The sequence below is a fragment of the Triturus cristatus genome, chromosome 2_1 (assembly GCF_964204655.1).
Source record: "Triturus cristatus chromosome 2_1, aTriCri1.1, whole genome shotgun sequence".
Taxonomy (NCBI): domain Eukaryota; kingdom Metazoa; phylum Chordata; class Amphibia; order Caudata; family Salamandridae; genus Triturus; species Triturus cristatus.
The window spans coordinates 793,830,646-793,856,496 of NC_140581.1; the positions used below are offsets into that span (position 1 = coordinate 793,830,646).

General features: G+C 42.2%; 1 protein-coding gene across 12 annotated transcripts in view; it reads left to right on the plus strand.

The window, feature by feature from the left end:
- Positions 1–25,851, plus strand: part of SEMA4D (semaphorin 4D) — a 756,105-nt gene that overhangs the window by 302,192 nt on the left and 428,062 nt on the right. For 3 of the 12 annotated variants that reach the window (XM_085632752.1, XM_085632739.1, XM_085632741.1), the window contains exon 3: positions 5,010–5,071. The exons of the other annotated variants lie outside the window; for them this stretch is intronic. The gene's annotated coding sequence lies outside the window, so the exon portion shown is untranslated. The remainder of the gene's footprint in view (positions 1–5,009; positions 5,072–25,851) is intronic. 12 annotated transcript variants of the gene reach the window in all.

Genomic DNA, 25,851 nt, shown 5'->3' on the forward strand with positions numbered 1-25,851 from the left:
ATCTTGGTGGAAATATCGATTGATTCTGTCTGGTGTGATGTATGCTCTATGCAAAGTGTAAAAGCTAATTAACTGGAATCGTGCATTGCTGGATACCCTAGTGGCCCTCAGGAGTGTATTTTCCCATTCCTTATCCACTATGGGAGTACCAAGGTCCTCCTTCCACTTGGCCCGTAGCCCCTCCAGTGGCTGCGTGGAATCTCGTTGAATGTCTCGGTAGAGGCACCATACAGCTTTGACGCCCCCTGCTAAACTTACATATTCGCATGTGATGTGTGTAGGCGGCTCTGTTGTCCCCTGTCCCTAGTGTCTCCACATGATGGATCATAGACCTGTTGGGATGGACTTTGTTACAATCATCTCATATCTTATTACCATTGTGAGATTTCAAAAGGCAGTAATAGCATTTAGCTAATTAAGAGCCGCAGTTGTGAACTAAATTAAAGTCCTCCATTGGCTAGCGCCAGGTGACGGATCTTTTCAGATATTCAATGTCATTTCAGTTTGTGATGGATGTAGTCCCTCCCAAACCTTTCTTGTTTAGATTTTTTTATAAGGCTACACTCCAGTTCTCTATTTGCCTGGGAGCTTGGTTAAAAATTGTGATGATTAATCTAGAAATTTTGAGTTGTATACCCTTAGGAGGCAGACCCAGGTTTGGGGAGGAATTGTATCTATTCTAATAGTGGGATAATCTTTGAAGGAGTAAACCCCATTCTTCTACACAAGGTAACTTGGCCCTCAAGATTGGTAGCTTCCGTTCTATGAAGATTAAGAGCGATATTTAGTCATAGGTCGCATCATGAAACTATTATTTTCCTTTACCCCACCATCACAAAAATTCCAGCTAGCAGTTGGAGGAGATTTGCATAATAATATATAGGTACCCTTTTTTAGATGTAAAATTTCTGATGAGCCAAATTAGATTAATTATGACGGTACTTGAAAACCGAACATGGGTTGCTAATTTATCAGACACATTGGGAATTAGAAAATAAAAACATGAAACATATCTTTACTATTTAAGTAGGCACATACTCTGGATGAAATAAAATGATTTGAGTAATATTGACATGATCTCATTTTGGGCCTTATCCTGGGAATACATAAATAAAAAATCTAATAAAATGTCACTACAGGTAGATATGAAATCAGCACAAACATTTTGATTATTTATTGAGCTAGCTTGTGCTATAAACGGCATTAGAAATAACACATGGCAGTGGAGTAAAGAAGTTCAAAATAGTCTTTTTTTTTTTTTAACTCTAGCAGGTGGATTGCTTTAATGTATCCATCTTAGGTGGAGAGCCTCCTGCTTTCTTCACTTTGTACCTTTGAAGCGTTTTCTGAGATTAGTCTAATTTGTGAACTACATTTTTACTGCCATGAGCTGGTGTTGCCATCTTTAACTTGTTTGCTATATGAACTGACTATAGTCTTTAAAACTGATGTTTTCGTTAACTTCAAATCAGTGTTAATCCTGGATTTATTCATGAGATTCTGCAGACAAGTCAGAACTCTATTTAAGGCCAACTTAGCCTCTCATAAAGTATGGTACTCACCTGGTGAGTTGAAGGGTATAGGAGTCCTTTCAAAATTTGAAAGTAGAAAATATGTAAACCAACTTAATCCTTGACTAATGGCAGACCAGGAATATTCTATAAGTAGATAACTTGTAGAGCCATTTGTGAAAGTTTTTTTGTGTGCAAAATCTTTATTTAAAAAAAGATGTTTAATCTCAATTTTGCTAGTGTGCAAACAGTCAATAAAATATTACCGTTATCTGAGATGGTAATTACTTTATCCTAGTTTGGCAGTTTATGTACAAAAGGAAAGATGTGCTTCTAAAACTGGTATATCCATACCTACTAACTGTCCATGTGCTGTTTGTAAAGAGGTACGAGATGACTCGCAATGTGGTGATGGTGAAATCATTGATGGCCAAAAGCATGATTAAATTTGGGCCGTTACTAAAGTGTTTTTGCACTTGTAGACCACTACAGATAACTTTCCAGATATGTGGACGCAACTTTGCTACACCTGAAGGTAGTCACGTCAATGTTGTGTTGAGTGTAATTGAATTGAGATATTACATTGTATAAACTGTTCCAAGACCACGGCTGTCAATGTTGGCATGACTCTAGATGCTCCATTTCCATTCACCTGAGCATAGTGCTTTGGGACCCTCAATAGCCTCAGACGGTAAAGAATCTGGTAATGCTATTTGTTGAGAGAGCTTCTTTTATTCCTATAAGTCAGTCTTGTGGCAGTGTTGAATTCCGCTCCAGCGACACCACGAAAACACAGGTGTAATTTTCAAGATAGGTTTATTCTTCATATGTAAAAGGTGACTATCCACAAAGAACGCCTGGGCCAACTGCCTTTGTATGGAATCTGAATCTCCAGCTGACCACCAGATTCCATACAACCCCATTGGCCAGGATACCTCCGAGGTAATCCACCATCAGCAAGAACTAGTCAAGAAGACACTCCTACTACTGTAAATGGACCATTGCCTCAAGCCGGTCAATGCCTTATCCTAACTCGACTCCACTGGTACACCATCTGTTCAGGTCTTTCCAAGAAAGTTACAAAATGACATAAAAGGGCTGTTTTAACTTAAGGAAACTGGGTGAGGCAGCCTCCCTCAAAACTCTTTCTGACTTTTGGTAGAGCACCGACTAACTTCAAGGTGCTCATAATACATTATCCCTTTTTGTGTGATAGGTGCCTTATTACGGACTACTTATGACACATCTAGTTGCCTGTAATAAAGAAATGGTGGAAGCACTCAACTGGAATAAGTTATCATAGTTGAGTTTTGATTTCCCAATGTCAGCAGCCAGAGTGAGTGGCAGGCCGCAGAGCACATTACAGCTATGGTTTAAAAAAGGAAGACTTTCTTCAGGACCGGGTGAAAGATAAAGCTACTGCTGTGGTGTGCTCAAATTGAACAAAATAATAATAATCATACTACACCGATGATCCAGGTGTTCAGTATTTATTGGGTCCATCTGAGGGAGATAAAAAAACACAACACCTCCCCTGGTCAGAAAGGGTCACTACATATATACTAGTTCTAGTAATGCAGGTAATATATTCATAAAACATAAAAAATGCTAACCCCAAAAGTATGGGTCCTGCACTTACTCAAATAGTTTGGATGACACCCTCACCTCAACCTGGATACAACTCGGGGAAGGGGGCCCGCTCTATAATAAACAAAATGTGTGAGGTCAGAGTGGACGGACAGATCTCTGATCATATGGTTTACTATGAACACAACCACCCACCTAGTCACAACTACAGTATGGCATAAAAAACTCCGGACAAGATTCAGCCATTTAAAATTTTTTTTTTTTTTTTTTAATAAATAATAATTATTTTGGTAAACAAATAGAGAAACTGTTAGCTCTGTTAATGTAAGGAGAGAGTATCTAAATTCCAAGCGTAAAGCTTACCTGTCCGTCGGTACCCCAGGTCAGTCAATGAGTTGAGACCGGAGGTACCGAACGGCTGGCCAGCTCTGCGCTTATATAGTGAGTGAAAGATGATGAATTGTTCCCATCTGTGTCAGTCAGGACCCTGAGGTGGCCAAGTATATCGCCTGGCTTAAAGAATGAGGCCCTGTCATGACTGAACGTGCTCAGCAAAGGAGACACTTATTCATAGCGCGGTGAGTGGACATGCTCAATAAAGGTGACACTTATTCATAGCGCAATGAGTGAGCATGCTTAGTGAAGGACATACTTATTCAAAGCCTGAAAAAAATACTCAAAATTTAAATAAATGAAATTAAATGGCAATGATGGAGTAAGGCATTGCTTAAAGAGAGGGGGATAGTTCCACAGTGTGAACGATCAAAGAAAGGGGTTCTGCTGTAGTGTTGCGCATGTGCCGTGTCAAAGACACTAATCATAGCACAAGAAGCAGATTAACAATAGAATCCTCTCCAAAAGATGTTGTGTTAAGCACAACCTTGTGCAAGTTTGAGGAATGATTGAATGGTGCGCCTCAGAGTAAGGTGCGGATACAAAGCATTGGTAGAGGAGAATCAACCACTGGAAATCATGTGTGCTGTATCTTATGTTGTGATGTAACATCTACAATAGAAGCCAGGGTATGTCATCATTCAGTCCATTGGCATCAGTACGTAGTTTGTGTACCCATCGTTGTTCTCTGATCAGTAAGAATTGATGAATGTCACAGATATGAGGGGGAATAGTTGGTTTCTCTAGTACCACCCAACTAATGTCATTCTCTGTGTGTCCTTGTGTAATGAAGTGATTGGTCATCTTAGTTGAACTTTTCTTGCATCTCACATTGCTTTTATGTTCCAGAATTCTTGTCTTCACCTTTCTCGTTGTCATGCCTATGTACCGCATCAGGCAAGGGCATGTGATCATGTAGATCAGTTTGTCACTATTGCAATTAGTGTGTTTCATGAGAGACCATAGTCTGTTGGTGCCTATGTCAATTTCTGTAGTCTGTTTTGTTTGTGGGCACGCGGCACAAGAACCACATGGGAAATGCCCTTTAACTATAGGCAGGCCCCATAAGGACAACTGGTTCTGTGCCTGTTTGGGCTGGGGTCTGGTGTGCACCAGCATGTCTTTTATGTTCCCCATACGTTTGAAAGCAAATAGTGGCGGTGGCAGTGATGTGGGTCCGATGTTCAAAATGCGCCAGTGTTTGAGGATGGTTTTCTTTATTTGGTTGGAGAAACCACAGAATGTGTTTACACATGTCAAGCGCTGTTGTGTTTCTCTAGGTGGTGCTACCTCAATAAGGGCTTCTCTGTGATTGAGTGCTCTCTTCCTGCATTTGCGTATGATGCTGTGGGGATAAATAAATCCTTTTTTTTCAAATTTAAAAATGACTGAATCCTGTCCTGAGTTCTTTTTATGCCATACTGTAGTTGTGACTAGGTGGGTGGTTGTGTTCATAGTAAACCATATGATCAGAGATCTGTCTGTACACTCTGACATCACACATTTTGTTTATTATAGAGCGGGCCCCCTTCCCTGAGTTGTATCCAGGTTGACGTGAGGGTGTCATCCAAACTATTTGGGTAAGTGCAGGACCCATACTTTTTGGGTTAGCGTTTTTTTATGTTTTATAAATATATTACCTGCATTACTATAACTGTATATATGTAGTGACCCTTTCTGACCAGGGGAGTTGTGTTTTTTTTATCTCCCTCAGATGGACCCAATAAATACTGAACACCTGGATCATCGGTGTAGTATTATTTTGCTCAATTTGAGCACACCATAGCAGTAGCTTTATCTTTCACCCGGTCCGGAAGAAAGCCCAGATCCTTGTATAGATCCCAAGGGCTGAAACATGTCAACCTATTGTGAAGAGTAGTAACGAATCTCCACTACTCTACCTTATGCACTTTTTTAATCCTGACAGTGAAACCTACACAGTAAAGCCTTTTTTGGTATTCACTAGACCGTTTTAACTTCACCACTAGTTTTCTCACCACTGATTCCCTAGCACTGCTCTTTTACCTCACTCACAGTATAAGGAACACTACTCCTTGTACATACAGCCTCATCCTCGCTGAACAAAATCCCTGGACTCCTCCCTCTTAGTGAGGGGGTTGTAGCCCCCTTTGGAACTAGGTTTTTCCATTGGAGGAACGAACCCGATGAAGCATGTCACCTCTTGGTGAGTGAGGGCTCCAGTCCTCTTTCGGGATCATCCCTGTGGGGATTCAATTCACCTGACTTGGTCTTTTATGGTCACTACCTTCTTAGACCCAAGATGACCTTTGTGTTTACTTAGTATATGGGGAAACTTAATCTTGCTGGTCTATAAACTTTTTCCCTTTGACCCCCCCCTAATTCCTGTTGTTTATACATGCTTCTATCATACCTGTGTACCAGTGATATTCAGGAACATATTTAGATATTGGACTCACTGTTGGAAAACCTGATGTGAGGAGTCAGCTGTAGTTTCTGCACTTCTACCCTATTTCAGCTAACTCTTACTGGAAGGGACGCGAAGAGCCTCGCTCTGAGAGCTACTACATATCCGCTCCACTATAATGGGTGGTAGATGTTTTGTGACCTCAAGCGGAAGAACCCTATTATGTACGGCTACCCCCGCACACTGACGTTATTTGATTCGATTTTTAACACAAGCAGCGTGCAACAAATGCGCACACAGCTGCTCAACATGGCCAACTATTGATGAAAAATATACCAAGACTTGCATGGCACATTCGCCGGACTTAACACTGGGGCTTTACTCCAAGTTTACTTAATGGACTAAAGCTATTAAAACTATAGAGGGGCACAGGGCTGACATTCTCAACATTTAACACCTGTTTGGCATCAAAACTTGGTGCACATTCAGTAGTTTCCCAAACTGTGGTCCTCGGACCCCCAGGGGTCCCTGACACATTCCTAGGGGGTCCACAGGCAGCAGTTTTAAAAGCACTGCAAAGTATCTTGTTTAATTAGCAGTTTTCAAAGAACAATAAAAGTGTCAAGATAACACCAGTGATTCATGTCCCTGCTGGAGAGAGATGAGTTTTGTCCAGTGGCAGCTTTGACTTATCTAATGTAGAGCAGAGGGTTAAAATGCCTACTGCAAAGAACGTATACCATGCATTTTAAAAAACAGTATTTTATATGCATAGGTCAGTGGGTTACTGCTTTTGTCAGATTCTTTTGTTACTGTGCAGTTAATAAGTGACAATCGTAATCTAGCACAGACTTATAAACTGCCATCAAACAGCTGCTTGCAAACTGCAAGGTACAAGTTAGTGACTTATGCTTTTTCCCAGTCTTTCGTTATCCTGATGCTGCTAAAAAGGTTTATTTGGGTGGAAATACATTTTTATTGTTAAAGTCAATGCTAACCACTGTGTTAAGTTCTGAATCCTGAGTTTGTGCTTCTCCAGACCAAGCACTCTTTAAAAATACCTACCAGAATGAATGACATGTGAATTCTACACCTTGTAGTCCCCTTTGCCTTCTGTAACATTTTCTATACACAGATTTACACGTATGATTGATTCACTGTCTCTATGTGTGTGATGTAAAGTGCTCTGACATCCTACAATGGTATGAGATGCTATAAAAAATGAAATACAGGTGACAGACGGGCTAAGGGGAGATGAGAAGCACTGTTGGAGGGTGATAGTGGGGAATCATTAAAGCCCCCCCCCCCCCCCCCCCTAAAGATTGTCGAATTCTGGTGCATAGTCAGGTCTTCATTTACTATTCTTTAAAAGCTAATACAATTCAATATATAATCATAAATGTGTTGTAGACTGCACCATTGTTTCCTAAATGTTTTGGGGAGAGAGCCTCCCCCAAAGCCCCCTTTGTAGTGGTCAGGCTCACTCACTGCACTTGGTGTGCACCGTATGGGGACTGGTCTGAAATAATTTGCCAGGGCTGCTTTGGATTTCCAGTCTGGCCCTGGCAGGAGCAGGAGCCTCGTACTGCGAAATGAAACCAACCATTGAAAAGTTAGTCACGGAGATGCTGCACCAACCTTCCCATTAACTTTTTTTTTGGTTTTCTTGCAAATGCTTTCAATATAAAATACAACAGAAGTGGCGGAGAGTGTCGTTAGCCTCCTTGGCTTAACAACGCACTTCGCCACTTCAGAAACGCAGGTCTGCACCATATTCACAAGAATATGGTGCAGCCCAGCGTTTCCCCTGCGCTGGCGCTACACTTAACAGGGGAAGATTGTATATGTACAGAAAGGTCTCCCTTCCTGCACATAAAAAAATCTTGAAATGTAGTTTTGTCACTTCTATGTGTGCTACTTAATGCAGCACATATGGAAGTTACAAAATGTAATTTTTATTTTTTAAAAGATTGTTGATGTGCAGGAAGGGTCATCTTCCTGAACATAAATCAAGGCGTTTTGCAAAAACTAGGAGAAATGAAGCATTTCTCCTTGTTTCGCCAAGTTAAGACCAGGTTTTCCCTGGTCTTAATTTTGGCGCTGCCTCCCATTTACGCTGCCCTTGTAACTAGGGGGCGCGTCAAAATCAATGGGTGTTGCAGAGGAAATGCCCACCACAACGCCCACCCCTTTCATGCTAAGCATTGGGTGAAAGGGGTCTTATTTACAAGGCAGCGTTAAGCTACGTTAAGTTGCTTAACGCTGCCTTGTAAATAAGGCAAAGACCCTATCGCCGCGGGAACGTCTCAAAGTGATGTTCCCATTGTGATAGGGGCTTGTAAACATGCGCCTAAAATCATTAGTAATTTGAGTACTTGTTTTGTGTGCACACGTGTTAATTTCTTCCGAATTAATGTTTGAAATTTAAATCCTACAAATTGGGGGTCCCCGGCTTCCAGTGGAAACTCAATGGGGGTCCTCAGGAGTCAAAAGTTTGGGAACCACTGGCCTATGGCAAAACTGGCCCTTACTAGTAGCACAGTTCTCGACTCACGGCTCTTTGTGTGACAGACCAGACATGGGGCACGAGGACTCTGATCCTCCAACTCACGCGACAACACACACACACGCACGCACGCACACTAACTCTTCACTCATGATAGTACCCAAAAGGCGATCACCATAATACACTGAAGCATTCAAAACATGTCAAAATTGTGACTTTGCCAACTCCGGAACAGAAGGGCCGTAATACTAAACAGACAAATGGCACACACAGACTGAGCCTCTCCAATCACTTTCCCTACAGAAGTACTGAGAAATATAAGATTCAGACTAATGCATTATTTGGTTTTCACACAACTTTCATAATGAACCCACAAATATGCTTTCTCACATTGTAAGAGGGAACATGTAGATATCTTGCATGTGCTCTGGTCATGCCCAGACCAAGCAAGTTCACGGGCTGCAATTAGATACCTTTGCAGAGCTTTCAGGTAGTCCCAACGTGTAAAAACCTGAAATATGCTTACTCGGGCTGATGACTAGACATTAAAAAAATGAAATTGACGTGTAGGTTTGTAACCCTAGTACCAGCTTAAAGACAATCAGCCAGTTCTTGGAAATAGGGGAATATGCAAGCTGAGGGAACTGTAAAAACGGGCTGAAACAGAGAACACGACAAACACTGGAATCACAATATTGTGAACACTGGTGGAACACCCCCCCCACCTCCCCCAAATAAAGAAATACCAGGCAAGTCATTGGAGAGTGCACTTAAAGTATCAGTCCAATAAGCTTCGAAAACAACAATCGTTATTTCTGCCTCGTATATCCAATGGTCACAGAGAAACCACTAGACACTGAAGTTATGCCCCTCAATGTTAAGTACCTTAGATCCTGTTCCCATGAACTGTTAAAAACGGAAGGAACGCTATATAATTAAAAGGACAGGAAAGCGATAACAGCTGGGTACGCATAAACACAGGGAGTGATACAGATGTTGAAGTGCATTAGGGTTATCAGTAGACTATTTGACAAGTTTTGATTTGTTAAATGGATGTGTGGAATCCGATTATGTAAGTATAAACACCTGGAGTGAACAGTTTTCATTCATACTGGTAAATTCGGAGATTTACAAAATAATTGGAAACGTGGAATAGAAAAAATACAAATGCAGATTTTTCCAAAGCAAACTATATACTATGAGAAAAATGACAGCTCACGTGTCAGCGCGACTGTCCAGTAACATAACATTTCTGGGATGTGACCAATTTACAAGCAGCAATGACAAAGCCTGTAGGGTCTGGGATTTGTTTTGTCATTTTTTTTAATATAAAACTGTGTTGGGAGCGCGCCTGAGCCCTTGACGATAGATTAAAAAAAAAAATGCCACAATGAAGTTTTTTTGGGGTCTCAAAAAGCGCACTTTATCATAATAATCCCTGATACCGAAGGAACTGCTTTGTGCGCAGTTGTGCTCCTTGCGAAAGTGAAACTAACCAGTGGCTGAAGCAGGCTGATCATGCAATCTGTAGTGGGTGGAAATGAAAGGTGAATGACGCAACAGGCCAGTGGATGCATAGGACTGGCTGCGTGCCCACGTAATTAAGTATTTTAGGCATATAATTTAAGTGAAATAAAAAGGTCTTCATGCCAGACCTAAAAATGGGAAGTTTGCCAGTCAGGGAGTTAGCACATCTGATGGGCTTAACCTCAGACGCCTTGTGAAACAGAGAAACTCTAGCTGTTTCATCAAAAGAGCATTTTTTTCATGCAGCTACGAGTTCCAAGGAATGAGGTGAAATTTACAGACAAAACCAGCTGTGCTTGAGCAGGCTTCTCTGAGTGGCTTGTGAGCTTCAGGTAGCTCTCTAGCTCCCTTTAATTAGCTCTGTGTGCAACGCAATCTACTAGATGACAATCGTTTGCTTAATTGAATTCATAGATGTTGAATTTAAAATCGTGTATTTGAGACAAAAATGTGTATATTCATTGGCTGTTTTGAGAACAGTTGAATTTCCAATTCAACAATCCCAGTCATTGACTTTAACAAACATTTTAATTTCAGCTCAAATACCCGGATAGTATCCAATGTATCTAGTCTTTATTACCAACTCGATCAATCCTTGTGTTGACCATCTCTCTAGGGTTGTCCTCTCACTGTACAGTCATGTGATTCCGTAGCGAAACTTTGAAATTACGCTCACCATATTCAACATGTGTTTGCTGTCATATAGTGGTGTTTTTGAGTGAGGGTGGCAGTAGGATATATAAACTAAAAACATTGTGTCAAGTCGCTTATGCCATGCGTTCCAAAGTAGTTTCTTATCCTAAGGTGAGCGTTGCCTGTCAAATTGCACGTTATGGAACTGATTGAAGCTTTTGAGACTTCAAGGCGTGTTCCTTGTAACTGTCTCAATATATGGCACTCCGTTTTTGTTCTGACAAAATGGCTGCTTGGCATTAATTTTATTTATCGAGTTTTGTTTAGCACAAACTTGACCCGAAGGTATTAGAGCACTTTCAGAGTTAGCACAGTAGTAATTGCACAAGGTAAATAAACTTTTTTTTAGTTTGTAATTGATTATCCTGCCTCTTTTTGCTACTCTTCAGTTTTAATTATTGACGGTGCCCTGTGTTCATTCAATGCTCGTGATAATGTTATGATCCGTCTCTGGAGTTATGACTATTGGACCTCCTTGCTTCTTTATGCTGAGCCTGTTTCACAGTCCCTCCTATAATTTTTTTTTTTTTTTTAGCTCTCAGCTAGACAGAGCATGTGCTGTCTCGAAGAGCCTTGTGTTCTATCCGTGGGCTAACCGGCCTCCCATTTCCTGCCGTTGGCAAACTTCAGCATCACTTTAAATTTCTTAGATGCCATTCGACATGGCATGCGGCTGTCATGCTCTTATTGTGTTTGGCCCTTCCATAGTGCATGGACCAAGTATAGATCTCCTTACACTGATCCCGGTTTGAGGAGCTATTTTGTTTTCCTTGTTTTCAAGCACTCCATATGAGTACTTGTGTGTTCAGGCTGTCTCTCTCGTACACATACCACTAAAATGCATGTGTCTGTACATAAATTAATCCTTTCTTAGTTGTTCAAACACGGACAACACTTGTGTTTTTTTTTTTGTTGCATGATCTGATGGTATTGGAGTGCTGGCTCCATCCTCTTTCTTGCCATAGCGCGAACATGAGCAGACTGTATTGGAGCACTTTGTGCCCACCAGTTACATTACACAATGACACATCTTTGTTGTAGGCAGGGTGAACCGCAAGTGATCTGTCCAGAATCACAAATTGTTCAGCCGACCTTGAGATTAGAACCTAGTTCCCCAGTTACCCTGTCGGCAACTCTGGCTGTTACGCTGCATCCTCACTAAACTTCAGATCTCTTCAGCTGTTTCTCACTCTCTTCCACATTTGTCCCGCAAGACTGTCCACACCGAGCATTGCAAAGCCAATAGATCTCAGCAATGCCCGAGCTATTGGCATTGTGAATGTCTTTTAGCCATGTTGACTAGCAGCACATCTGCTGTTCAGCTTTGCTGAAAGTCACTGAAAAAAGTGATATGATGTGGCCAGCACAGCTCAGGAGAGGAAGGAGGCAGCAGTTATCTCTAGTCACTTTTTTTCACAGCGCAAACTCGACCCGAAGGCATTGGAGCGCTTTGCATTACTCAAGGACATATTTATTTCTTTTTTGGTAGGCCTGGAGAGATTTTGTGATTTGTCCAAAAATCCCAAGATGTTGAGCTGAAGCAGAGACTTGAACCTGGTTCCCCAGCACCAAAGTCAGCAGCTCTGGCCGTTAGGCCACATTTTTCACTGAGAACCCATATAAACCCAGGCTCCAGTGTGCGAGGAGTCGGAGACATTCATTGCGGTACGACACTTTGTTTTAGAGGTTGCAGGGGATGGGCGGTTCACTCCGAGGTCAGCCAGTCTGTGGCACACAGCCCTTATGTACGTAGAAGCACATTAACCTTTTTTGATGTATGCCTTGCAAGCCTGATCCCCAGGGGTCCCTCTGCCATTCCCACCAATTGCATCTAAAAAGAAGCCTAATGTATGAGGGGGAGAGAGTCCCAGACGAAACAGAGGATTCACCATGTCTGAAGGACCTCTCAGACTGGGGCGAAACTCGTGAAGTCCACAGCCATACCCCTGACATGGATTTTGCTCTCAACTGGTGACTTTCAAGCTGCTGGTTAACCACTGCACAATGCTAAGAGAACCAAAACCAGCATTAGAAAAGCCAATTGGTCTCGTCCATGCAAGAGTGATTGGCTTTGCCAATGTCTTTTAGCCATGTTGTAGACCAGCACAGATGCTGTGCAGCACGGTTAAAAGTTGTTATTAAAAAAAGTGCTATGACCTGGCCAGTGATGGCCACATCATAGCGCTGTGTTTTTTAAGGCTGGTCGGGTGGGGAAACCTACGTATTGTATGTAAAGTATTTCTTGTTTAATCTGAGTGTGTATTTTTGTGGACCTCTGTAGGAGTTCAATTAATTTATTTTGTTATGGATTTGAATTGGGTGGGTAAAACAGACGGAGGGAGGGAGGGAAAAAGTGCTATGATGGATGCAGGCAGCACTGGCTACATCATAGCGCTTTTTAAGGTCGAGCCTGGGCAGTGCAAGTACTGCTCTGCGAGGCATGCTGTATTTTGTTAGGGACTTGAAGCTCCGCCCACTCAGCTTTTGGCTTTTGGCTTATTGGCTTGTCATATTTATACTTTATTTCGGCCATTCGATGTTAAAATGTGAGACCGATAATCATAACAAAAAAAATCATTAAAGAAAAAAAGCCTCTAGATAAAAAAGCAATTCAACTTGTCGTTGTCCACTGTAAACTCAATGGCCAATAGGCTTAGTAGCGCTTTGTCTCATTTTGTAACCTACCATGGCGACATCCGCTGTTACGTGTGTTACTTGATAGGCTTTAATTACAACCTCTGAGCATTATTTTCTCAAATAGCTTAGTCCTACCTGTTGCAGGCAGGACACGCTCTCCCCTACAGCAGTGTCGCCGAACGATTTTGCAATGCAATAGATCTCGCATTTGCAAGGGTTTAAGCCATTGGCATTGTAAATGACAATGCCTTTTATTTATCTGTTTTAAAAACAACACTCAAGTAAAAGGCGTTGTCATTTACAATGCCAATAGCTCAAACTCTCGTAAATGCGAGACCTATTGCATTGCAAATGCTTGTTTTGTGTGAGGAGGGGCAGGACAAACTCAACCTGGGGCGGAGAGACTCAGCGTTGGCACAACATCCTGTGATTCTGGGCTTTCGGTAGCATTCCGCATGCTGAGCAGCTGATATGCTGCTATAAAACATGGCTAAAAGACATTCACATTGACAAGGACATTATGTCGTGAATTGCTGATGCCTATTGGCTTTACCAATGCTTGTTTTCGTAATACTGCATTTATCTGTGGTCCAGCAGAATCTGCATTTCAGCAAGTCCTGGTATAGCTTGTATAGTCCTCACCACTCTTGAAGAAATAATGGATAGATTTTGTTTCTGTGAAGGCTGAGTTCTGCATATCTGTTACCTTTATTGCAAACTTGGGGCCTTTTACTGGTAGAGTTACTTTGCAGTCGAGAGAAAAGGAGAAGCCTTGTTGTTTCCTCATTTCGATACACTAAGAGGAACTAGAAACTTTAAAGAGAAGTAGGCGGAAATCTTTTTTGGAGCTGACCCAAGCTTTACAGAAGTGCAAGTGATTGCAAGAGAAGTTCTTACTGACCATTTGGACTGACTACTCTGACCAATAAAGCATTCAGTCTCCTTGGTTTTGGTCGAAACTTTCAAAATTACAATTTTTATATATATGTGTATTTTTTGCATGTATGTGCGTAGCATATTCATATATGGCACCTAAATATGAAAATAACGTTATTTAGGGGAAACTGTACAATTATACACCGAATGATTACTACACTGTAAAGGTCAAATTCCAGTTTATTACCACATTAGAAGGAAACTAACATGAGTAAAGCACCCTCTGCTGCCTCAGATTTCATGTTCCAAATACTTTTCATGTGGAAACACTCCTAATAGTCATACCTCTTCGGTTCGATTTTAACTTACTGCATCTTGGTTTGCTTTACATACCTTTTTTAAACATAAGTAACTTTAAAAAAAGCATAAACGGAATATGAAGATCTGCAGCGTGTATTGTGCTGTATCAGCTATGTTGAGGTAAAGGAGGAGCACCATGATTCACTCAAGGCTTTGCCTCTTGCCAATCATGACCCCTCCCCATGCTTAACATAATGGAAATAAATAGCGTGTGTGTTCCCAACAAAGAACGCCGCACTCTGGAACCTTGGAAATTATAATTTATTGCAGAGCCAGTCTGTCACACCGACTCGTTTCGGCCAGCACGGCCTTTCTCACGGTAGGGGGAACTACTGTTACAGAAAATGACAAAACAGATGTAAGTATACATTCCCATTGAATCCTGGGATTTGTAGTTTGATTCTAAAATATATACAGATTACCTCGTGACAGAATCATACTTTTCAGATAATCAACACATTGTTTTTCTAGACACCTACCAGTGATTAAACAGTATGTTGTGAACATTTTGCATAGGTTGGGCATAAATTAGGCAGCAATGGCATTTTATCAGTTTTATCACATTGCAAACACTTTTTGTCGTAAAAAGTGTAACGATTACAATGATTTGTGTGGTGCATTCAAAGAAATGCTAATCCATGCGTACTGATTTTAATTTAGCATATTATTCGTAGTTTAATGGGTATGACTGGCTCTGTAAAAAATTACAATTTGCAAGGTTCCAGAGTGCGGCGTCCTTTGTTGAAAAATTGATTTTGGCCATTGGTTAGGCCCAACACCTGCACCCGCTGTTATGCGCTCCGGCAGGAACCACATTGCAGTAATTTCAAAAAAATATATATATTACCTACTGGTGGTCGCCAGTTTATTTAAATATATATATATCTATATATCTATCTGGACCACCAGTAGGTAATGTATATATATTTTTTTTATATTACTGCAATGTGGTTCCTGCCGGAGCGCATAACAGCGGGTGCAGGCGTATATATATCCTACTGGCGGTCGTCAGTAAGTAGTTAGTTAGGACCAAGTTTCCATAGGAAGAGCATTTTTTGTTTTGCTTATAACTTTGGCCTTGTTTGATGAAGCTTCATGAAATTTTCCAAACTAATTCTTTGTTCATATCCGCTCCTATGTTGAAAGTTTGGGGGTGATTTGTCGAGGGTGCCAAGAAAAAAGAAAATGTTAATTTCCATAGGAAACTTTAGACAAGGCTACAGTTCGAACGAGTTAACGGAATTACCCCAAATTTGGCAGTGAGAAGGGTCTTGGTCTAGAAAGCACGCTTTTGTTTATTTGGTGTAAATCCGTGTAGTACTTTTGGAGAAATATCGAAATTTGCAGATATCGATATTTGGGAAATTTTGCCATCTGATTGGCTGAGGTGTTCCGCGCACGAGCTTGCTGCTTATTTGCTGCAAGCTGTTGCAACTAGGAAGTGTTGGCAGCCATTTTGTGATTCAGTTGAAACGAGTAAGGGGGGGAAAAAAGGGCAAAAAGAGTAGGAAACGGGAGGATAGGAACACTAACCTTTGTGTGGGGGAGTGCAAAGCGAAGTAGTCGCTCCTACCGGTCTGAAAGTGCGGTGTTGCTCAGAGTGACATGGTGCTGAGATGATGCTACACTCTGGTATGAAACAGAGTGCCTAAGCTGTGAGCTCATTGCTGTAAAGTGATGTGCTCTGGTCTTTGTAGCATACCTGTGCAAGTAGTGTTAGTAGGCGTTTATACCATACAGGGTGGGAAACTAACTACTGACCTCTACCGTGCATTTATACTATACTGGAAGTGGGAAGCGAAGTACTTGGGTCTACCGGTTTGAAGACTCCGGGATCAAACTGAGCTGATTGCTGTAAAGTGATGGGCTCTGGGCGCTGTAGCATACTGGCCGCTGGAGTATGACTGTGTAAGTAGTGTTAGTATGCGTTTATACTATACAGGGAGTGTGAAGCGAACTACTCCACCCTACTGGTCTGAAGACTGGGATTAAACCGTGAGCTCATTGCTGTAAAGTGATGTGCTCTGGGTGCTGTAGCATACCTGTGGAAGTAGTGTTAGTTTGCGTTTATACAATACAGTGAGTGGGAAGCGAACTACTCACCCCTACCGGTCTCCAGACTCTTGGATGAAACCATGAGCTCATTGCTGTAAAGTAATGTGCTCTGTGTAGTATTCCAATGTAAGTCATAGTAGAATGTTAGTATGTAATCTTACTAGAATGTAAGTATGTAATGTTAGAATGGAGAGCTGTCATGAGGGGAATCTTGGGGAGTTTGTACACGGTGCTGGAGAAGACTGTTGCCTTGCTGTCTACTCCTGTTGGTGACTGTTTAAGCTGTCTTCTTTTCCTGCAATTAATCTACTTATCGGATCCACTGCTGTCTGCCTCTTCACTACATAAATTTGGCGACGAGCGGGAGAAGGTAAAAAGAAGGCAGCACTCACCAATATTTTGAGCTTCCTTGCGTTCTGCTGAAGACCCGTTTTCTTAGTCAAGCTGTTTCTACTCATCCCAGGGTCGTCGGCTCATCAAATTGTCATCCGACCTCTGGTATGATATATATTTTTTGATTTTGGGCCTCCTCTGCCTCTTCACTACACTCTGGTCGCTGTACTACACATGTGCAAGTAGTGTTAGTATGCGTTTATACTAATTCTGTAGTTATGCAGTAACCAATGCATCATGGCCTTGTAGAGCGCCACCTCCCAGGCGCAGCTCATACAATGTCCCGGGGTGTTCATCTGCCAATCCTTGTTTGCCTTGTTGAAGCGAGAGGAGGAAAACCTTGTATCGCTTCAATAAAGCGGATCCGGATGGTAAAAATGGAGAAAAATAAATGAAGCGGGGTCCCACCCGTTCATTTAAATAAGCCCCCTGGTGGGTAATGTTCCGGGGCCAATCCTATTATTATATTGCGGGGTCTCTGCAGCACTGGGAACCTAATCTCACATGTAAATTAGGCGCGGTAGGGCACAGACGTTATGCAGCCTAGGGGATCGCCACCTCCCCGGGTATTGTTTACTAATTGTTCGGGGAGTTTTGAGGCCAACTCAAGTCCGGGGATCGCCACCCTCCGGGCCTTTACTTAACTATGCAGGGTGGGCCTCGCCAGTCCCTGAAGCCTCGATGGCCCTAGACAGTGCCTTATTGGTTCTGTAATCACATGGGCAGTACTCATGGTGTTATAAAGTGATCCACTCATAGAACCCTTGCAGTTGTAGAATTGCCCAGGCTTCATTTATGTAATAGTCTGTTGGTTTATATTTGGTAGGTACACTGCAAAATTACAAATGTTTTCCCTCAATTACCTCCTATCAACCGCCGATTTTCACAATAAACTACAGACAAGTGTTGTCAGAAAAAGAAGATCCATACACTTATTTATTGGTAAAAAAAAATAACCTTTAAAACACCACAAATAAATGGAAATGCCATTTATTAGAACAAACAGTATAACGTTAAATACGTGTGTGGGACTCCTCCGGAAGCAGGGTACAAAACCTGCAAGACAAAAAAAACATAAGTATGTGTGCCATGTCCAAGAGAAAAAGAAAGGTGTCAGAATGAAAGGAAGAAAGTGAGAATGGGACAGAGCGAGTGGGTGGAAGGGAAAGGGGAGGGAGAGTCAAAAGAACAGAGGGAGAAGACAGAGCGTCGGCCTACTGCACCAAGCCTTCACTGTTCTCCTCCCGTCACCCGTGTGTGTGGGACACTGGGACCACGAGAGAGTGCGGTCCAGCAAGTCCTTAAAATGAAACTGATATGAATGAGGCCAGAGATTACATTATCATCTGCGGCAACATCGCTTGCCTGCACCTGTGCACCCAGGCTGCTACACCCCAGCTCCTTCCCCCGCACTGTGCTCAATTGCAGCTCCTGCGCACCGAGGCTTCACTGCTCACCTGCCACCACCGGTGCGTCAAACGACGTGCTGGTGTGAGCTCCGACGCCGGGGTGCCTCTCTCAGGGTGGCACAGCAGGTCTCCGGTCAGGGACAGTGTCTTGATAGCACGATGGAAGGCGTCAGAATGCCCAGGGCATCATCACGGGCTGAGCACCCGCTCTGCCCCTTTTGGTGCAACTAACTCAGTGTCTAAAAAGGGACAAATAATATAATACTGGAAACGTCTTTGGTAAATGAACGTTTTATTTCAAGCTTAATAGAGAACACCAGTTGAGTACATCCTTCCTTCTTGAAGTACGATCTACCAACTGTTAGTGGTAATCGTGGTTCAAAGAGGAGTTGGAGTGCACAAGAATACACGAGGTTAAATGGTATGCCAACGTTCACATACAAAGGAACAGAGCGCATGCTAGAAGCATAATGTGCACGTGTAATGCAGTGGCGCAAGCCTGCTGCACGCAGGCTTGCGCCACTGCATACTGTACACTTAGTAATCAGCTCACGCCAACGCCACGTGGCTGTAGGGCAGCGCTGCCCGCCGGCTCCGACCTACAGTACGGTCCAGCAGGTCCTTAAAATGAGACAGATGTGACTGAATGAGGTCTGAGATCACATCATTACGCACGGCAACATCGCTTGTTCGCACCTGCGCACCCAGGCTGATGCACCCCACCCCTCCCACCGGACCGCGCTCAATTACAGCGCCTGTGCACCCAGGCCCCACTGCTCACTTGCTGTCATTGTTGTGTGTCCAAACACGACGGCCAGCAGGGTTCACAATTCAAATAGAGTTTTGATTGCCAGGATGGTGTACACCTCATGGATCCCCTTTTTTTTATTGCGCATTGTGATATGCGAGGTGGATGCGGCCATATCACCTGAGGCGGTGTGGAAGAACTGGGACATGTGGGGTCGTCGTTATCCTATTTATACATACGCAAAGTGGGCTGGGCTTGCGTACGCCAGGCCAGCGTAGGGGTGTGAATAATTATTCCGGGGACCTGGGCGTTCAGTTTCTGCCTGGCCAGGAAGTGTACGTGTGTCCCTGTTGCAGTTTTGACGTCGCACAATCCGCAATTTACATTAATGTAGCATGTACCGGGAGGGCGGCCACTATCGCTAATGAGATGCTGTCCGAAATCATTGAATGGTCAACATCACATGTCAAGCTTGTGGATATGCGCAGACACGCATTTCAATGGTATGCGGTATTATTGAAAGTGTTGCTATCGCGAAGCGCACACATGTGAATGTGCCCGGATGGAGGGAGTATCAGCAGTGAGGCTACGTCATACACAGTGATCACGCTCATTAGTCAAGCAATGCATGTCCAACGTGAATCTGAAAGTCTCACATATGACAACTACTATACTGGTAAAGGCTGACAGAGCATACTGCAACACAAATCTACACATTACTCTTTACTGTGTCACATGTGATCTAGGATGTGCACTCTGCCCGCGGCGGATAATACCCCTCCGAGCCACCAATACCCAGGTCGAAAGGGAGCACAATAATGCGCACACACGGGACATCGTGTAACATACAGTTGTTTTTTGATGTAACGTTTCAGATGCATGGCCATCACACGTGAAGGCTACTGTACAGACCATGAATATTGATCAAGATGATCGTTGCATGTTGTGTGTAGTATAAGATGTGTACAAAGCAAAACTTTTCAAAAAAGCTCTCTAAGCAGAAGGTGTTTCATCAAACGCTGTAGAAAGAATGACTAAAATGGGTGGGGTCCTCCAACTGTTACAATGGGAAATGTTATGAACCAATCAAATGCTTTTTTTAAGGTCACATGGCAATCGCGCACCGAGCGCGCAAGGAGGCCGCACCCGACGTGATTTAGAAAATAATATTTACCATAATATAAGTTTATTACAGTTAGAAATATAGAAATATTTAAAATATTTTAGATGATCGCTTCCTCTCATATACACTTTAAACTTATTTAGATATAGTTTTGAGACCTAAAAAAAGAGGGAATGGTGTACCCGGTGCAACACCACACGTCTGTGATGTAACACAGGGCCTGGCAGCGTGCACTCGCTGCATACGCAATGGGCGCGACCCCATACGTACATGGCCTAATGCGCGGCTTGGTACTGCGTACCCGTCGCATACCAAAGTAGCAGCTGGCTCGACCTCATACGTATATCATGTTACGCGGGCCGCGGTGCCACAAACTCATCTGATACGAAATGCGCATCATTTACGAGTTTAGCAATATGGCGGATAGGATTCGCGTGCTGATACGGGACTCCAGTTTACTCCCCCCAAAAAATAATATATATATAAAACATTACATAATTTTTAAAGTAAAAAAAAAAGGATAATAGAGTTCCAAAATATCACAGAGAAATATAGGTTTTATAAATATTAAAATATGAAATTAACATTTAAAAAACTTTTGAAATTCACTAAAAAAAAACCATAGGTTTCAGGGACTTTATAGTTAGTTGGACATTTGACTCATATAAAACCAGAGAAATTCGCCCGTTGTAGTTAGTTGAGCCAACTATAACTCGTGTGCCCGCAATGCACTGCTGATGTCACATTACATCACTCATGACATGGTCAGTGACATCACTGATATCTCAAATGACATCACTCATGACATCTGGCATTGGTCTCACCAGGGTATCCCTCATTGAGGGTGCCCTTCTAAAAGTAATGGCAGGTAAGCTCGGTAAAATGGGACCAAGAATATTGTCAGTAAGTACGATTGGCCATTCTGAGTAAATTATCTTGCGTATTTTATCCTCTTGCTCACTGAAAGTGGTAATCAAACGAACTGAGTGTACCTCGTTAGAAAATCCATCATTAATGTTAGCAGCACTGGTAGATTTGGGCAGTGTCTCTCTTGAAAGACTATTGGCTTTATTTAAGGCTAGGGTCAGAAGATATTTCTTATAACCCCGAGCAAGGAATCTGCAATACGCATACTTTTGACATTCAATAGAGACTGTACTGGAACTACAGATTCTACGAGTCTGAATGAATTCACCATACGGTATGCTATTAATCAAATGGCGTGGATGTGCACTCCCCGAATGTAAAATAGTTACCGGCGGTGGTTTTCCTATGTAACTTGGTGTGTAATGTACCTTCATTAACTTACAGCAGCACATCAAGAAATTCAACTCTGGAGCTTTCTGTGGAGGCTATAAACTCAAGTTCAAATCATTAGTTGTTGTATCCTACAAACTCAACAGCCTCCTGCTTAGAACCACACCAGATCAAACTGATGTCGTCAATATAACGCCAATCATGAACTATGTGACTACACCAATGTAGGCGTTTGGCCCTGAGGACATGCTTCTCCCACCAGCCAACATGCAAACATGAATAACTGAAGGAGAAACATGCCCCCATCGCCACACCACGAATCTGTTGATATACTTCATTCATGTATATAAAATATACACATATATAACATGTACACGTACACATTGAAAAAAGATGCAGGGAACACTAGGTAGTTCCCAAGTTTAGGTGGAGAGCAGCTCCTTTATATGGAGCACCCTACAACACCACCGACCTTCTGAATCTGCTCAGTGTGTCGGTGGTGTTGTAGGGTGCTCCATATAAAGGAGCTGCTCTCCACCTAAACTTGGGAAATACCCAGAGTTTCCTGCTTTCTTGTGTGTGTGTGTATATATATGTGTGTGTGTGTATGTATATATATGTGTGTGTGTATGTATATATATGTGTGTGTATATGTATATGTATATGTATATGTATATATATATATATATCTATCCTACTGGCGGTCGCCAGTAGGTAGTTATAGTTAGGACCACGTTTCCATAGGAAATCCTCAACATTCTATTTTGAATAACTTTGGCGCCGGTTGACGAATCCTCGCAAATTTTTCAAAATAGGTGGGGCGCTACGCTCCGCTCCTACCCTGAAAGTCTCGGGGGGGATTCGTCAAGCGGGGGCTGAGATAAAAGGGGGGTCCCAAAACGCGTTTTTCCCATGCATTTTTCCATAGGACCTTTAGACAGGGCTACAGCCCGAACGGCTGAACAGAATTACTTGAAATTTGGCAGAGAGGTAGTCCTCAGGTCAAGGAAGTGCCTTTTGTTGGTTTGGTGTAAATCTGTTCAGTAGATTCTGAGAAAATAGCCTTTAAATCAATATATATATCTGAGCCAGCTTACGGCACGCTTACCGTACGGTGGCGTGCGCGAGCGCGATTCTGATTGGCTGTTACATCTAAGTAAACATTCGAATCGGTCGAAACCAGGAAGCGGCGGCCGCCATTTTCTCTCTCGCACTGTGAGGGAGGGGCTGTAAACAAAGGCAAAAAACATATAAAGGGGCTGTTTAGACAGCGCCCATGCACATAGCCATGTTAGTTGAGTCCTCAAAGATCCCCCAAGGCCAAAAACGGTAAATTTTTATTTTTTGAAAATTTCGCCGATTACGCTTACCGTACGCGTACCGTGCGCTTACGCTAAAAAATATTTAAAAAAAAAAAAAACACACTCTGTGCATGGCATATTATTGTCATCACTTACAAATTAAATTTAACAGATTACCTATCACAAGGAAGCGCATAATATGTCCTCCATGTGCGCACGGTGCGTAACGTGCCCACCTTGCGTGTACGGCACTAACTGCGTAAAGTGGGCGCGCGGTGCGCGAAGCGCACCGTGCGCGCACGGAACGAACTGCGTTAAGTGGGTGCGCACGCCACGAATGGCATAAAGTAACTTAGCATTTAAAAAACCGTACAAATTCACTTAAAAAACCATAGGTTTCACACACGTTATAGTTAGGAATTAGCATTTAAAAAACCTTGCTAATTCACTGAAAAAACCATAGGTTTCACACATGTTATAGTTAGCTGGAAATTTTACTGATAAAAAACCAATGAAATTCCCCCGTTATAGTTACTGTAGGCAACTATAACTCACGCGACCGTAATCCTCTGCTGATGACATATGTGTCTTTATGAAAAAAAAAATTTAATATATGTATAGCTAAAATTTAATGGAGGAAGACATGGGCAAATAAGTGTCTAAATACAGTATTAGCATCAGCAGAGGATTGCGGTCGCGTGAGTTTTAGTTGCCTACAGTAACTATAACGGGGGAATTTCATTGGTTTTTTATCAGTAAAATTTCCAGCTAACTATAACATGTGTGAAACCTATGGTTTTTTCAGTGAATATATATATATATATATATATATATATATATATATATATATATGTGTGTGTGTATATTTAATAACGAAAAATAAAATTAGATTTGCCTACTGGATGCAGGGCAGTTCAGCTTTCCATTTATACACTGATGTTTCAAGTGGGAGATTACAATTTTACCTATCCGGTTTTGGGAATAGCTATCCTGAAGTTGCATTGTGTGCTCTACATATATGTTGGACAACTCACGCCCACAGGAGCACTCCATTTTTTTAAATATAATTTTTATTATAATTCTTTTAATGTATACATGCCAACATTGGGGTGCAGGAAAGAGGGAGAGTTTTAAAATCTGGGAATGTATTTTCCTCTTTGATTTGCGCTGAGGTGGAGCAAGTTTTGGCTTTCAAGATTGATGTCTCCTGACGAAATCAGATGTGTTGGCGTGGATGTCTATGTTCCATAGCCTTACCCACAACTGTTGTACCAATGTTCAGTGTATCAAATTCTGCGCTCAACAATGCCTTTTCTTTCTTTTACACTTAATCTGAAAAAAAATTTGTTTTTAAATTAGATGTAGCTAACTGGAAATCTGAAAAGCAAAGATATTTCCATGCAATACTGATCTTCTTGGTCTTACAAAATTCTGCATTCTCCTAGAGTTATAGTGAAAGGCAGGCAACACAGCAGTTGAGTTCTCTCTTGCCCCATTAGATGGCATGCGAGTATAGCTGTTTTTTAGTGTATTTTCCAAAAATGTCTTGTTCGCTCTGTAATTGGACAGACTTTTCTTCATTGTCTGGTGAGGATTATAATCCGGCATGGGTGAAAAGGACCCCCAGGCTTTAATGCTTAGTTCCCATTTGAAGAACTGGCCAGGTAGCAGTTGTGTTTGCAACACATCGTGGATAGTTGAAAATACTGGAAGTAAAAAATGTATTGTTTTTGATAAAACATTTTGGTTAATTTAGCTTTTCGATCAGTACTCTATTAAAAATTTTATATATTAAAACATGCGCGAGTAATTCGAAAATGCAAAGTGTCCATGATTCATTTAGCTCAGAGCCTCTGGAGTCTATTCACAGATTAGTTTGTTGGGATGTAGGGTTCTTTGTTAAGTCTGTGCTCCCGCAGGGTACCGCTGGTCCTTGCTTAGATGGTACTAGAAGCAGGAACTTAACAAGCATCCAATTTAGCTGTGGATCCCTTGGGTTAAAGCATGCGAGTACTGCTTGTCTCCGGGTACGTGTCCCTCGTTCATTAAAATTAGTTTTTAGGAGGCCTACTCTTTCCTCTTTTAGCTTAATGCAGGAGCATATTATACGTTCAATGTCCTCATTTCCAATTACGCATAGCCGGCATAAGTTCCCACAGTTCTTTCTTAGCCATGGTTGAAGATGAGGTATGGCTGGTAGGATTCCTAACCTGTATTTTAGAAAAGCTTCTTTTGACTTCCTGGGGTACCCCAGTTCAAAGTATGCCTGCGACCCAAATGATTTATAGCTGCATAGTCATCCATGCATGGCTCCTGTGTGCAAAGGCGGCTTTATCTTCTGTGAGAGTTTCTTAATAACCTTATTTATGATGTGCTTAAAGTGCAAGTGCGTTGTCAAGATTTCTCATAGGTCGGCTAGTCCAGTGATTGCCAGTGATTCCTCCAGGTATGCTTTAGCCAGTGAGGTGGATGTGCTGTACAGTTCCTGCCAGAGTTGTTTCAGTGTATTCCTGGCTGAGTTCTTGATTTTGTGCCAGTACTTGATGTACGAGCCTCGCGAGGAGTTGCTTCGTTAGACCAAACTCAAGCCGAATCTTTGCTGGCGAGGTGTATGGCGGGAGGTTTAGCATTACTCTGTATGCTTTTGCTAAGGTGGTATCCAGCAGTGTGGCGTCCCTGCCTCTCAGTGCCTCTCTGCCATATGTAACTGACAATGGAATTTTTACTTGCGCAACACGGAGAAGTGGTGCAAATTTTGGTCCTGTCAGTCTTGTTTTGAGTTGCCTTAGCGTTGTCGCAGTCACCATTCCTTTCCTCTTGATGGTCTTAAGCTGGTTTGAGAATTGGCCCCCTTTATCAATCATGACACCCAAGTATTTATACACATTACAGTTTGCAATTGCAGTTTTCCCAAGGAACCAGAAATGAGACCTTTTTTTCCATTAATTGTCCGTTTTAGTTTTGTCAATGTTAACTTCCAGATAGGTCTCGGCAGCGTACCCATGCAGTGTTAAGTAGCCGTTGTAGACCTACTTGGGTGTGGCTGGTTAAAACAACATTGTCCGCATAAGACATGCTAGAAATGGTTT